This window comes from Aethalodelphis obliquidens, unplaced genomic scaffold (assembly GCF_003676395.1).
Source record: "Aethalodelphis obliquidens isolate GAN/ISIS:26980383/991018 unplaced genomic scaffold, ASM367639v1 scaffold96, whole genome shotgun sequence".
In the NCBI taxonomy this organism is placed as follows: domain Eukaryota; kingdom Metazoa; phylum Chordata; class Mammalia; order Artiodactyla; family Delphinidae; genus Aethalodelphis; species Aethalodelphis obliquidens.
In genome coordinates, this window is record NW_020838040.1 from 1,598,577 (window position 1) to 1,612,477 (window position 13,901).

A 13,901-nucleotide genomic window follows, 5' to 3' on the forward strand; every position below is an offset into this window, starting at 1 on the left:
TGGCATTGACAAATATCCACTACCAAATGTAAAATAGGTAGTTAGTGGGAAGCAGCTGCATAGCACAGGAAGATCAGTTCGGTGCTTTGTGTCCACCTAGAGGAGTCGGATAGGGAGAGTGGGAGGGAAATGCAAGAGGGAGAGGATATGGGGTTATATGTATACATATAACTGATTCACTATTTTATACAGCAGCAACTAACACAACAATGTAAAACAATTATACCTCAATAAAGATGTTAAAAAAAATTCTGTGAATAAATTATTGTTAGAGAAAAAAAAAATTCATTTATCCTAGTCTCTTCTTTTGCTCTCCACACTGTTTAATGAAACCACAAAAAAAAACATAAAAAATCAGATCATTTTAAATCAACATTAAAATTAAAACCAGCAAATAATAACATCAGTATGCCAAAATGTAAAAAAAAAGAGTTCTGAAAACATATAATATGAATAAATCTAAATAGTGAATCTGAGGGTATTAACTTTGAAGAAAAGATATCATGCTGCTGTTGGCATATGTGGGTACTGTGTGAGGTTAAGAGACCTTGATAACAAGGCCCCCAACTGGGATGTGGGGATTCAAGAGAAAGCACAAATAATAAAAAAATAGAGAGAACGATAGAGAGAAAGCACAAATAATGCTGCTGTTGAAGGGTGAGAATAAATAGTAGATTTAGATAAAGACGTTTCTGGAATTTTTTAGAGTGGGAAATTGAAATAAACAATTCATAGAAGAACTACAGTTGGTTACTCTGGTAATCATTCAATTACTCTGATAATCAAAGAAACAAATTAAGAAAAAATGAGGTGTTATTTTTATATATTTAAATTAATATTACATTGGGTATATACCCAATATAGTTGAAGTGCAGGTTAAGAGGTCTCTTATTATATAAATGTAAATATTGCAATAGGAACACTTATTAATAAGAAATATTAAGCCACATGTAGCAAAAGCATTATCAGTACACCTAGAATTTATCTCAGAAATTTGATTTCTAGGAATTTCCATTAAAAGGTTAATATTGCTTTGTGTAATTTGTGTAAAAGTGTCCCTTTAATAGATAAAAATAGGAAATGACCTAAGTGTTTAATATAAGTTAATACTTAAATTACTACCTATTTATCAATAAAATATTTTATTTGCCATTTAGAGTATATGTATGAAATTATTTGTGAAAACGTCCTTGTATATCATTAAGCTGAATGTGTTTTAAACCTGCATAGTGTTTTTTAAAAAAACATATATGTGTATAATCAAAATATTAAATATATACATATGAGTGAAATAAAGTTTATACAATGATACAGCAAATTTAGAATTGGTCATTGCATTATTTTTGCTTCTTTGCTTTCTTGCTTTTCTCTTTCCCCTCCCAAGTTTTGAAAAATAAACATACATGTCTTCTGTTCTTAAAAAACTCATTAAAACATGGGGCTTCCCTGGTGGTGCAGTGGTTGAGAGTCCACCTGCCGATGCAGGGGACACGGGTTCGTTCCCTGGTCCGGGAAGATCCCACACGCCGCGGAGCGGCTAGGCCCGTGAGCCATGGCCGCTGAGCCTGCGCGTCCAGAGCCTGTGCTCCGCAATGGGAGAGCCCACAACAGTGAGAGGCCCGCGTACTGCAAAGAAGAATAAAACAAAAGAAAAATTTACAGCGAAAAATCTTCAAAATTCTTGTTAACAAAGCATGTTTCTCTTACTGCTCCAATATATAAATGTTTCCATTACCCTTTTTGTTTGAGACACATTTATTTACAAATTTATCAATATAATATACATAGAAATACATAATTTTATTCATATATTCATATTAGTGTATTCATAATGAAATATTTGAATCTAGTGGACAACTTCTGGGAGTTCAAAAGTTCAAAAGTTTGCCTTTTGTAACCTCTAGGCAAAAGGTTACAATTACTGGTTTTCCAAGGCAGAAAACCTGGCATATTCAATTGTCCATATTGTGTATTTACATGTGACTTTTTACTGTCTATTTATTTTGCACTTAATCCTAACCTGTAATATGTTAAGGAAATGCTAAGGATACTGGCACAGGAGTTGAAAGAGAGTGACTTCAAAATCCTGCTTTGTCACTAATCATATCTCTTGGCTTTTTGTACATCATCTGAACTTTGTGTCTCATTATTCCATTAAAAAGCAATACTGTTATTATAAATAACATTTAACATTTATTGAGTGTCTAATACATACCGGGCAGTATGTAGTGTGTTTAACGGGTAATATATACTGCTCAAAACAACCCTATGAAAAGGTTTCTATTTTATAACCAAAGAACTGGGGGAAGCCAGAATAAATAGCTTTAAGAAAGAAACAACAAGTGACAAAGCTGGGATTCAGGCTGTTTCTGATTGCAATATCCTTGCACTCAACCCATATCCTTCACCTACTCACTAAATTAAACACAATGCTTTTTAGCCCTTCCTGCTTTATAGTTTTTTTTAATGAAGTACAATTACATGATAATACAGAAAATTGTTTTGGAAAGTATAAATAGCTATGTTTTAAATACAAATTCAATAGCAGTTACTCATCTGTATGTTGGGTTTAAAGAAGCCCCACAACACAGTCTTTTGCTAGAGAACCATTATAAACTGGCTTCCAAGACACCTATGTGAAGACATTTTCTTGGGGACTGCACAAGAGTCCTGATGTTCCAGAAACTTGAACTATTCAGTATCCGAAGGATCTGGGGACTTAAAATGTCGGCTCATATAAATTAAATTAGCAGGAAACGTTTGGTGCTGTGTAGTGCCTCTGCTTAAGTGGCTGGTAAGGTCTGGCAGTAGTGGGTATTTGTACTCTTGGAACACAATCCCTTTCAGGTTGAGAGTGTGTCCTTGGGATGTGAGGAAGCTTAGATTAAATGGTAATTCACAGCAGTGCTCAGAAAATGCTTTTTTGAATCTAGCAATCACTTATTTGTTGCTTCTACCTAAAATTGCTGTGAACTTTGTTCTTTATTCAGGGAAGTGCTTGGAAAGGGTGATAAAGCCAGCTGCCACTTTTCAGGTGAGAAACAAATGCTGAGAAATGCTATTGTCCTGAAAAGATCATGCTGAAGGTCAGTGCTCTGAACCAGATGCAACAATAGACAGTAGCAGCATGTCCTTCCTGATTGAAAGAAAAAGAAGGTTGTACTTTGAGGAGAGGGAGGGAAATACTATATACACATATATTTATTATATTTATTATATATAGTACATATATACTATGTATATCATAAAGCAATGATAAAATTATATATGATATATAATATATATATACGATGTATATCATAAAGAAATACTCTGTAAATGCAATTACTCTGTTAAACTGAATTCTATTGATCCATGCTTGAACAAAGTAAGAATTGAAAATGAGGATCTTATTCACATATATTTGTTGACTTTGAAGGAGGATTGGCCCGCGCCCGAGTCACGGCCATGGCGGCCTCGCTTCTGCTGGGGCAAGCTTGAGCCGGGGTGCTGAAGATTGTGTTTCTAGAAGCAGGAGCGTTTCGAGGAGTTGTGCCTATAGTTTCTCTCTCTGCAGAATCAGGAAAGAATGAAAAGAGATTGCCAACGAATCCCAAGAAGCAAAGTCCACCAAAAAGCCACCGCCCTTGCTGAGTAATTTGACACCACCACCTACAAGAATCTCAAGCATCATGACTACAGCACATACACCTTCTTAGACCTAAACCTGGACCTCTTGAAGTTCAGGATGCCTCAGCCCTCTTCAGGAAGAGAGTCACCTCGCCCCTGAGAGCTCAGTTTAAAGATTAAACTTCCTGTGTCTTTCTGCATTCTTACCTGCAAAAATAAAATCTGCTCAGCAGTCAAAAAAAAAAAGGAATTGGAATTAAAAGAGAGAAATGTAACTTTAATAAATGAAGACATCTAGCTGGCAAGATGGATTCTTATGGTTGCAGAAAACCACGTGGTTAAGGATGGCACCATTTGCATATTCTTTTGTGTAATCTAAAGCAGATTCTACTTCCAGACTATATTTCTGCCCTCCAATCATCTACTTTTGCCAGGGCAGAATTTGTCATACACCATCACATCAGTATTCAAAACTGGAAGCATTTTGTTGGTGACTTAAAACATAACCCCTCTGGACATTTCTACCTCTCACCTACTCGTCACTTTCATTCAAATTATGTTATTATTTATAGAATTATCCATCTCCTCCAGGTTATTATAAACTTCTGGTAAGAGAGAAAATCTAACTGCCAAGAGCCTTGTACTTGCGTGTAATCATTCAGTTCACACAATATTTTGGTATATAATTAAGAGTGTGTGTGTGTGTTTCCATGTCAGAAAATTAAGATGAAAAGGTTAGTGATGTCCTCTAGATCACATAGCTAGTGTAGCAGATATAGTAAATGAATCATGAACTGCCTGGCACTAGATTTACATTGCTTCCTCTATTCTTCACAGGTAAAAGTGTTTTACAGTTATATATCTTTGATTCCCCCCTTTCATTGGCTAAGATCAAGTCCACAGTTTTTCAAATACTAATTTTAAATAGATGCTAGTTATACACAAATAACTAAAACACTCCCCAGAAATTAACAGAAAATACAGAGGTAGAGAAAGTCATTTTCCTTACATATTTATTACCAAGTTAATTTTTCACAATTTTCTGATTATGTAGAACGTAAGACAACCATATTTCACAAATCTAACACTCAGGCATCTGAAATACACTGGGTGACTGAATTAGACCCCAAAGTTCTTACCTATTTGGAATATCAGATGGCATCTAATTAAGATGAAATTTAATAAAAAATAATGTTAAATACTACACTCTGATTTAAAATATATATATATCTGCAAGACTTAAAAATATTTAGGCACACCTAGCCTAAACTTGCTCACTACATTTTAGCATGGGAAACCAAACAAATTATATCCCATTTTTAGGATGATGGTCAGGGTTACTAAGTAAATTGGGAATATTCCATCAAAGGAATTTTGCTTAAGAGAATAAAAGTCTTGGGGAAAATATGATAGTCTTCTTGAAGTATTTTGATATGGTCATGTGGGATAAAAGTTGAACTAATTCTCCTTGTTTTTATAGTGGGAGAATTCAGATCAAAAGGCAGAACATGGAGTCTAAAATTTCCTCTTACTACATAACCAAGTTGGCCAAAGACAGAATGAAATACCTGGGGAGTATAAATTTCTTCATTCCTTGAATTTTTTATGCAGAAAGTTAAAAACCATTTGTTGGGGATTTTTAAAAAGGGATTTCAGTGTCAGACAGTGCTTATAATCCCATTGAAATCTTGATTATTACTTATGTTCTTCATATTCTTGTAGGAAAGAATTGTTACTGGGATACTGACAACATTCTCTACCTTCATTCCTGGTTAGGTTATGTTGCCTCACCACACTGTCCCATAGCACAAGCAATCATTGTGTAGCACTTTGCACACATGTTGTTTTCAGAAGTTATTTAGCATGTGTGTTCAAATCCTTTCTTTCACTTTGGACTATATACACCATGAGGGCAAGGATCATGTCCATCCTGATATTCATGGTTTACCCACTCTTATGGAGGAAGAAGTGGGTCCGTTTTTCAGAAGCCACTTCTAGACATTCTCTAGTAGTGAAAAGGAGTCAAAGACCAATAGAGTATTGATGCCAACAACACCATGAGATCTAGGGGATGGGCATGACCCACCTATCTCATGGGTTATTTTGAATGAAGTTTATAAAATTAAAGTCTTTTCCAAAATAGCATTTTACTTTTTTGTACCTAGTTTTCATTCACCTTTGTTACTTTATCAGAGAGGTTATTATCCATTCATAAAAGTCTTATTCCTAATTTGAACAGGTCAGTTTTTCTAGGCTTTTTCCTAACTTCTCATTAAGCATCTGGGCTAACATGATTTTGAGCTCCCTCCCATAATTGCTAAAAGTCAAGGTTCAAATATTTTAGAATCAAGTGGATCACTAAGATCCAACCTTATTTTAAAGGACTAAATTAGGCAGAAATACACATACTTAGGATATAGATATTGACTAAATAAAGGGCAAAGACTATACATTTAAACAAAGAGAGAGAGAGAGACCTGTTATTACCTGATGACCCTCTTTAGTATTATATAAAAGGAAGATGTATTAGCACTGTCACATTGCATATTACTAGACAACAAGTAAGAAATTAAATCAAATTTATCTTTAGACCTCTGAAGATTAAGGTTAGAGTCCAGAATACTATATCACATTATGACAAATGTTGTATATATCAAAACTCCCATATTCAAATCATTTAAATTGCTTTGAAGAAGGCACATGTTACTCTTAGGGTGATCAATACAAGTTTCACAGAAGACTTTACTTAGCAGCTGGAGTGAAATGAGCAGGCGGGGAGGAGTCTTGGTAGGTACTATACCACATCCCATCCCTGAATGCAAACAAAATAGAGGAACTTGGTACTATTCCTTCCAGAGCAGGATAATGCTCTTGCCAAAGAATAATCCCAATTACCTACCTCCTTTCAAGATTTATCCAAAGTTAAGGAATTAAATTCTTTTGAGGATCACTGAAGATTTCAGAAGTTAATTTAAACCTCTCTGCATGCACTTCAACTGCGGAACAATCTCAGTTCCCACCATCCTTCTCTTTGAAGCCTTGACAAACTCACCAACATGAAATGATTATGATGAGCTCATTTTGAACATTTTCCTCAGGGTTTTCATCATCTCTGCTGGTTACCTTTCTTTCCTTAGAGCAAATTCAATTTCCTTATGACTCAGCAAGCAACATTGAATCAGCCCTTCATCTTCTTTTTCCTAAGACGAATTTAAAACCTTTCTCTTCCAAACGACAAAACTTGGAAAACTCTGCACTGCATCCTTTTTCAAACAATCCTTGATTGATGTGTCATGTTGTGTCACATCACTTTAGGTAACTCCTGTCTCCTTGCATTGTACCCATCAATGACCAAGTGAGAATGATGGACTGAACTGAACAAGAATCATTAGGATGCAATGTGATGCTTGTTGGACAGGTTTCTTTGAGGTTTTACAACAAACTCTGCCAATGAATACAAATATGAAAACTTCAGATCATGTTTGCAAACCAAATTGGATACAAATAAGGCCAAGTATAAATGATTTAAAGATAAAATGCGTGGGACATGGTCAGAACTCTGGAAACACTTTTGTTGTTCATTTCTTCTGGGTATCTTTGGTGAGGATGATGTGTGTTTATTTTATTTTTTTGTTTGTTTCCTTTTATGAATGTTAGAAGTTAGTTACTATAATAAATTCTTTAGAGATTTTTCAGTTGGGGAGATATTTGCCATTAGGTTAGTGTGCAACTGATGCTACAGTGGTCCAAAAACCACAAACAATATACTCCCATCACTGTTCATAGATTTTTCCCTATTTGGTAACACCACTTTAGTATGTAACCACTAACTTAACCTTTTAAAATAGGGTGCTCTTGTCAATTTATAATTTTTGGCACTATGAGGTAGATGTCTGGAGTAGAATATGTTTTCTATCAGACATATACCTTCCTATAACACACACAAGTACACATATACATATATATCTCTTGTCATTCTAATTAGCAATGGAAATTCCACCAAAGTCCCAAGATACATAGGATTGAGGTTTTAATGGCTTACATAGCCCTAGGAATTTTCTATAGATTAGCTTCATGAGAACTTCTTATTAATTCTTACTGCCAAGTTAACCAAAAAAAGCCCTACAGGATCAGTTCATGTGTGGGAACATTTCCTGTTGATACAGATGTTCTGTCCTACATTGGGCTAATGTGAGTATCACAGGTTGAGTCAGGAAAGAAAATATACAGTCATCTGATCGAATTAAGTATTTTTTTCAACTGAACTCAGTCAATCTATAGTAAGATTTTAGACATAGACTCTCATGCAAAAATCTCAGAATAAAGGTAGATTTTTCTGATATTATTATTTTTTACTTGATTGATTAAATTAATAGCTCATGGAGGCATCAGATTTAAGATCCAGTCTGTACTCCTACATGAATCTGAATCACATTTATTAAAATTTCAGTATCTTCTACCTACAGACATGCCATGGTCAGTTTTCAACAATTTTTTTCTAGTGTGAACAGGATAAGAAAAAATATCTCTCATTTATATAGCACCTTTCAATCAGAATGTTCTTTTTTTTTTTTTTTTGAGGTACGCGGGCCTCTCACTGTTGTGGCCTCTCCCATTGCAGAGCACAGGCTCCGGATGCGCAGGCTCATTGGCCATGGCTCACGGGCCCAGCCACTCCACGGCATGTGGGATCCTCCCGGACCAGGGCACGAACCCGTGTCCCCTACATCGGCAGGGGACTCTCAACCATTGCACCACCAGGGAAGCCCCGGAATGTTCTTTGTACACTGTACATGGTTAATTTTTCCTCTCAAAAACACGTATTAAACTCCCACAGATCTATTAGCAATTTCAAGGGCCTATTTTAGGGTTATGTTAGAGAAAGTCTTTAGCGGAATAAGAAAGCCTGGTATAGCCCTCACTCAACTTATGGAAGTTCAAGCTATCTTTATATTGTCAAGTTCTATGCAGAAATATTGTTAAGAACATAATAAAAAATATCCAGTGGATTTGCAATAGGCAATAAGTAGGAGGGAGCCCTGTCACTTAAGTAAAAAGAAGCCTAAAATTTTAACTGAGTCAGATCCAGATGAAATAGGATGAAGTAGACCTCTGATCTTTTCTGGGCAGTCCTTCTTTTTGCCCCCATTAAATCATCCTTTGCCTCTTCCTATTCTCGAGTACTTGAATTCTTGTTATATTTTCACTGGTCACCCTATTAAAATTGCTTTCAGGAAAGGACAGGGAATTTACTCAACCCTATACATGTGCAAGTGTTAACAGTTTTATTTGACCTCTCTGGGGTTTTATATTTTAAAAGCTAATAAAATTTGAAAGTGAGGAATATAATTTCAGGTAGCAAGTTGAAGAGACTGAGCCTTCTCTTTGCCTTTCAGATTGTATAACAGGATAGTCACCAGTTTCATATATTCTTTTTACATTAGGCTTGTCTTAACCTTATAAATGCAGACTGGCAAGCTCTGAAATCTCACAGGATGGTTTGGCTTATTCTGAGGCTGATTTGAAAACTGAATTAGAGGTGAGAAAGGGTAGATGATTGATATTTTTTAAAAAGGTCAGATCTTTTTGGGGAACTTAAAAAGTGTCTGCCAACTTCAGATATACTTAAGTACATGGTTGGCATTATGTGTGATATAAGTAAATGTATGCTATTAAAACCAAATACAATATAATCAAAGGCAAAATGAATTTATTTAACCTAGGAAGTAGAATTGAGAGTTTATATTGCATGATTATAAGATAATTTGAAAGAAAACTACAAACTAAAACAATACCCAAGGAAGGACAACAAAATATTCTAGCAGGTAACAATGTATAAATTAATAATAATAATGATAAGGAACTAGTATTATGAATGTGCACATTATTTCACACATAAATTTACAATTACCTTCTTATAATATACCCTTCTAGGTGAGTGATAGTGTAATCCATTTAGGACAGAAAGTGAGACATTTTCAATATAAATGGAAAGCAAAAAGAGATTTAGGGAGATAGAAGACAATTACCCAAAATTGAATTTTGTCAGAACACATAGATTAACAGTCCTATCCTGGGAGAAGTATCCTGGAATCTTTAATGCTCACTATTAGCCAGGATCATTCTTTTATTTTTCACTGGGAAGACATATGATGTTTTATCCTACTGAAGTCTTCCAGTGTTTACTGTTTGCTCAGCATTTTTGCATACCAATGCCTTTTACTGCCTTCTCCAGGAAGAATATATAGTTTACATTTGGATCTTCAGAGTTGCTGAGTAGTCTGACAAAGTCTTTTTGAAAAGGTGGTGTGCTGAGCCATATAATAAGAGGTATTATAACCCTTTCTGGCATCTCTCTTTGAGTCCTGCAGGACAGTACACTGTTGAATAATGATTGCATGAGCATAGTCAGATCATCCCCAACTCCATCCTTAGTGTTTCCCAAAAGAAAAACTGAAATCTTTGGATAAAATATTTTCTTTGGGAAAAAAAGAAGCTATTGAGAGAGGTTAGATAGCAAGTGCAGGTATACAGCAGGCCAGGTGAATGAAATTTGTCCATTATCTTTGATTCTACTGCTAAACAGAGTGGTGGCTGATTCCTTTCCTATCACTTTCGATCTTTTATTTTTCTCCATTTGTACACATGTCAAACTTCATGAAAATGTTGTAACTCAGCTGCTCCCCAATAATACACAATTTAATCATCCTACCTTTGTACTAATCTGTGTTCTCTGAATGAATCCAGGGACATTGCTTCTGATTATGTGTACAGAGTTCTACATCTTACAGACTACATAATTAGGTTGCAAAACAGTACAATGTAGGTTATAAAATCATTGAAAAAAATCAGCACAACCTCAGCTTGGTTACCCATACTTTAAAATGGCATATTCTATACTGTAGAGAACAAACATTGTCTCAACTTTCATTTCATATAGAGTTGCAAAGGTAGAAAAAAAATGAACTTCCACTTGAATATTTAAAACACCCTTTTGCCAAATTTGCCTTAGAAGTTCAGATTACTGTATCTGATGCACAGTAATAAGATATTAACATTAAAATGATTTCTAGTCCAATCTCTTGATATTATAGATAATGAAACTGGACATAAGTGGAGCTGAGGATTTGACTAACATTGTATAGTAGTTAGTAGAGCATCTAGAGTTTATACTATAGTCTACTTTTAACCAGTAACTAGTTTAGCAATCTAAATAGTCTTACCACATCTTCTAGTCAAGGATATCTCAAGTAAATTCCTGTATTGAATTAAAAATTCTGTGTTTCTGCCATAATTTATGCATCCCACTTAAGCATATAAAACTTGTAAAATTGTGTGGTAGATGGATTCTCAGGTGGTTCACCAATGATTTCTTCCTCTTTGTACTAATATCCTTGTATAATTGAGTGGGCAGGAATTGTAACTTTCTTCTAACTAATAGAATACAGCAGTTGACGGGCTATTACGCATGATTGTAATTTTTGCCTTCCTAACAAAAAGCCTGCTTCTCATTTTATGAACTGCCCTATGAAGAGACCTGGGTGGAAAGGAACTGAGAGCTACCTCTGACATCCAGCAAGGAATTCAGTCTACCATTCACACAGTACAAGGAATTTAATCCTGTCAACAGCTGTTTAAGTAAGCTTTCAAGAAGATTCTTCCCCAGTCAAGTGTTCAGATAAGTCCTCAACTTAGGTCAGCACCTTGATTGAAGCCTTGTGAGAGACCCTGAAACAGAGGACCCAGCTATGCCATGCCTGGACTCCTGACCCACAGAAATGGTGAGGCAATAAATCTGTTTGTTTTAAGCTGTTAATTTTGAGGTAATCTGTTATGCAACAATAGATAACTAATACAATTTGCTTTTGAGTAAAATAGCAAGGTACAATGTTTAAAGGAGATAAATCTTGTCTACAATCAAGGGAATGTAACTGCAACATACAAACATTAAGTTTTATCCATACTTCAGGGTAGGTTAAAATCAGTCATGAAACCCCTATTAAAATGATCATAAAGCAAGTGCACAACCATGAATTAGTAAAAGCAATAATAAAAATGGAATTAATAATAGAAGTAAACTATAATTACCTTCCAAAATGTCTTTACACACAACAAATGCTTCTTTGAATATCACTCTTTACTTGCCTATAGATCCCCTTACTGAAGTGCTCAGAGTGTCATCTCCAGGAAGCCACCTGTGACCTCCAGTGTCTGTGTATGGTCTTGGCTTAATTTGCCCTCCCTAAGAATTTACTGGTTGTGTCAGTTATGCAGCACCTAAAATATGTTACTGATAGTACTGGTGGGAGCATAAACCTATATCTTGCCTCCCTAATATGCCCCTCTAAGTAAGTGAAACTTCGTGAGGTCATGTATAATATCTTTTACCTCTCTAATACCAGCATAATATATAGACATTTATGCAGACAAGATGCTTACATATCTGTCTTTGTAGGTTATGTTGCTGATGTTATCAATAGAAATAATCTGTCTCTTTTATTTAAGGGAAAATTCAAATATCAAAAGTTTTCAAGACATGAGGAAGTCCATTTGCATTATAGTAGGAAATTAGGTAGCATGTTTAGTATTTTCAGACCTAGACCCTCCTTGACACTGGTGTATTTACCATCACCTATTCAGTTACCTATGCATTATACACAGCCTAGTTGTAAAACCAGCTCTGAAAAAAATAGTTAGTTCCTCTGAGCAATTATTGATTTTTCTTCTGGCATTCAGGTAGCTAATTAGACTAACACCTTACGCCATCTTTAAATTTTGTGATAGCCTTGTGACCCTGGCATGAGTGAGACCAACATGCTACTAGGTAGTATTTTGCTATATGACCTTATGCTTAATCATCAAGGTATGCTGCTTGAAGTCACAAATTTTACTAGGAGAAACACGTGAAACTGGTTGATAGATTGATACCCCAATCCTGATGCTAAAGCATTTAAACACAAGAGGACTCATGAACAGTATACAGAAAAATTTAAGTATTGATTACTTCTTTTGAAGGTCAGTCTCCTCTAATCCTTTGAATCTGTTGAAAATTTGTAAGGTTAATTACTCCTAATTTAATAGCAAATCATGTTTGTCATAAACAAGATTTAATAAAAATTTTAAAACTGAGAAAAAAGTTATAAATACCAACCAAAAATCTACCTCTCATAGAGAATCATTGTTAGTATGTTGGAGTACTTTATGGAAAATTCAAATCATACTGTATAGGAAATGTTTGTGTTTTTCTTTGGACATTGGCATATAATTTTTCTTCTGTCTGGAAAATTTTTCCAAACATTCTTTGTCTGCTTAAATCCTACTCATACTTCTTGTCTCATCCTAGACAACCACTGAGGAAGTCTTGACAAGTCACAGTTGACTTTGACTCAACAAGCTATGCTCACCAAATTTTTATTGTGTTCCCTTAGTACCTCTCTCTTTTATCTCAACACATACACACACAATATCACATTTAAAATGCCTGATTCTTTGTTTAACTCTATACCTAGGCTAAAATCCTCATGAGAGCAAGGACAATGTTTTGCACAAAACTGTACTGCCAAAATAGGCATGTATCAAAATAGTAATAAACATTTCATAAACAAATGTCTGGGTAAATGAATGGCCTGTTTTAATACATAAATTAAATTATGAGTATATTTGATGATGACCAAGTATTGAGAATAATATTTTGAATAGCTGTGTAATATTCCATCACATGAATGGACCATTCTTTATTGTGAAATTCTTTTTTGTTGGTGGTCATTGATGTTATTTCTAATGCTTTGCTATTTTAGATAGCAATTCAGTGGTTCATTTTGTAATATAATCCTAATCTCTTTCTCTGATGATTTCCACAGAATATATTCCTACAAATAGAATATTTTTAAGGCCCTTGATGCTACTGCCAGATTACTTTTTTGGAAAGATAAATGATTAGTAATGTTAAAAGTGGGTATAATTTATTTCTTTTCATTTTCTTATTTTATAGGTGACAGCATCAGGTTTCATATTATAGTTATGTGATGAAGGTCAAATATTCTGTTCGTGTATTTATAGCTTATCTGTTACAATAATTTACATGTCTTCATTTATTATAATATTTCCATTTCTCATCTATAGATTGTCTGCCAATATCCCTGGTTCATTTGTTTATTGGAGTGGCATGTGATTTGTGGAATTATTTTTATGTCTGTATATTCTGCTACACAATGGCAGAAACTAGAAGCTTCTACATGAGCCAAGTAGCATACAGGTTAAAATAAACACATGTTCAGATCCACCAGAGGACA

At 34.8% G+C, this 13,901-nt stretch overlaps 1 protein-coding gene and 1 pseudogene across 3 annotated transcripts in view; one reads left to right on the plus strand and one right to left on the minus strand.

Annotated features, from left to right (window-relative positions):
• Positions 1-13,901, minus strand: part of LRRTM4 (leucine rich repeat transmembrane neuronal 4) — an 882,815-nt gene that overhangs the window by 132,849 nt on the left and 736,065 nt on the right. The window lies entirely within an intron of this gene.
• Positions 3,448-3,855, plus strand: LOC113614420 (NADH dehydrogenase [ubiquinone] flavoprotein 3, mitochondrial pseudogene; annotated as a pseudogene).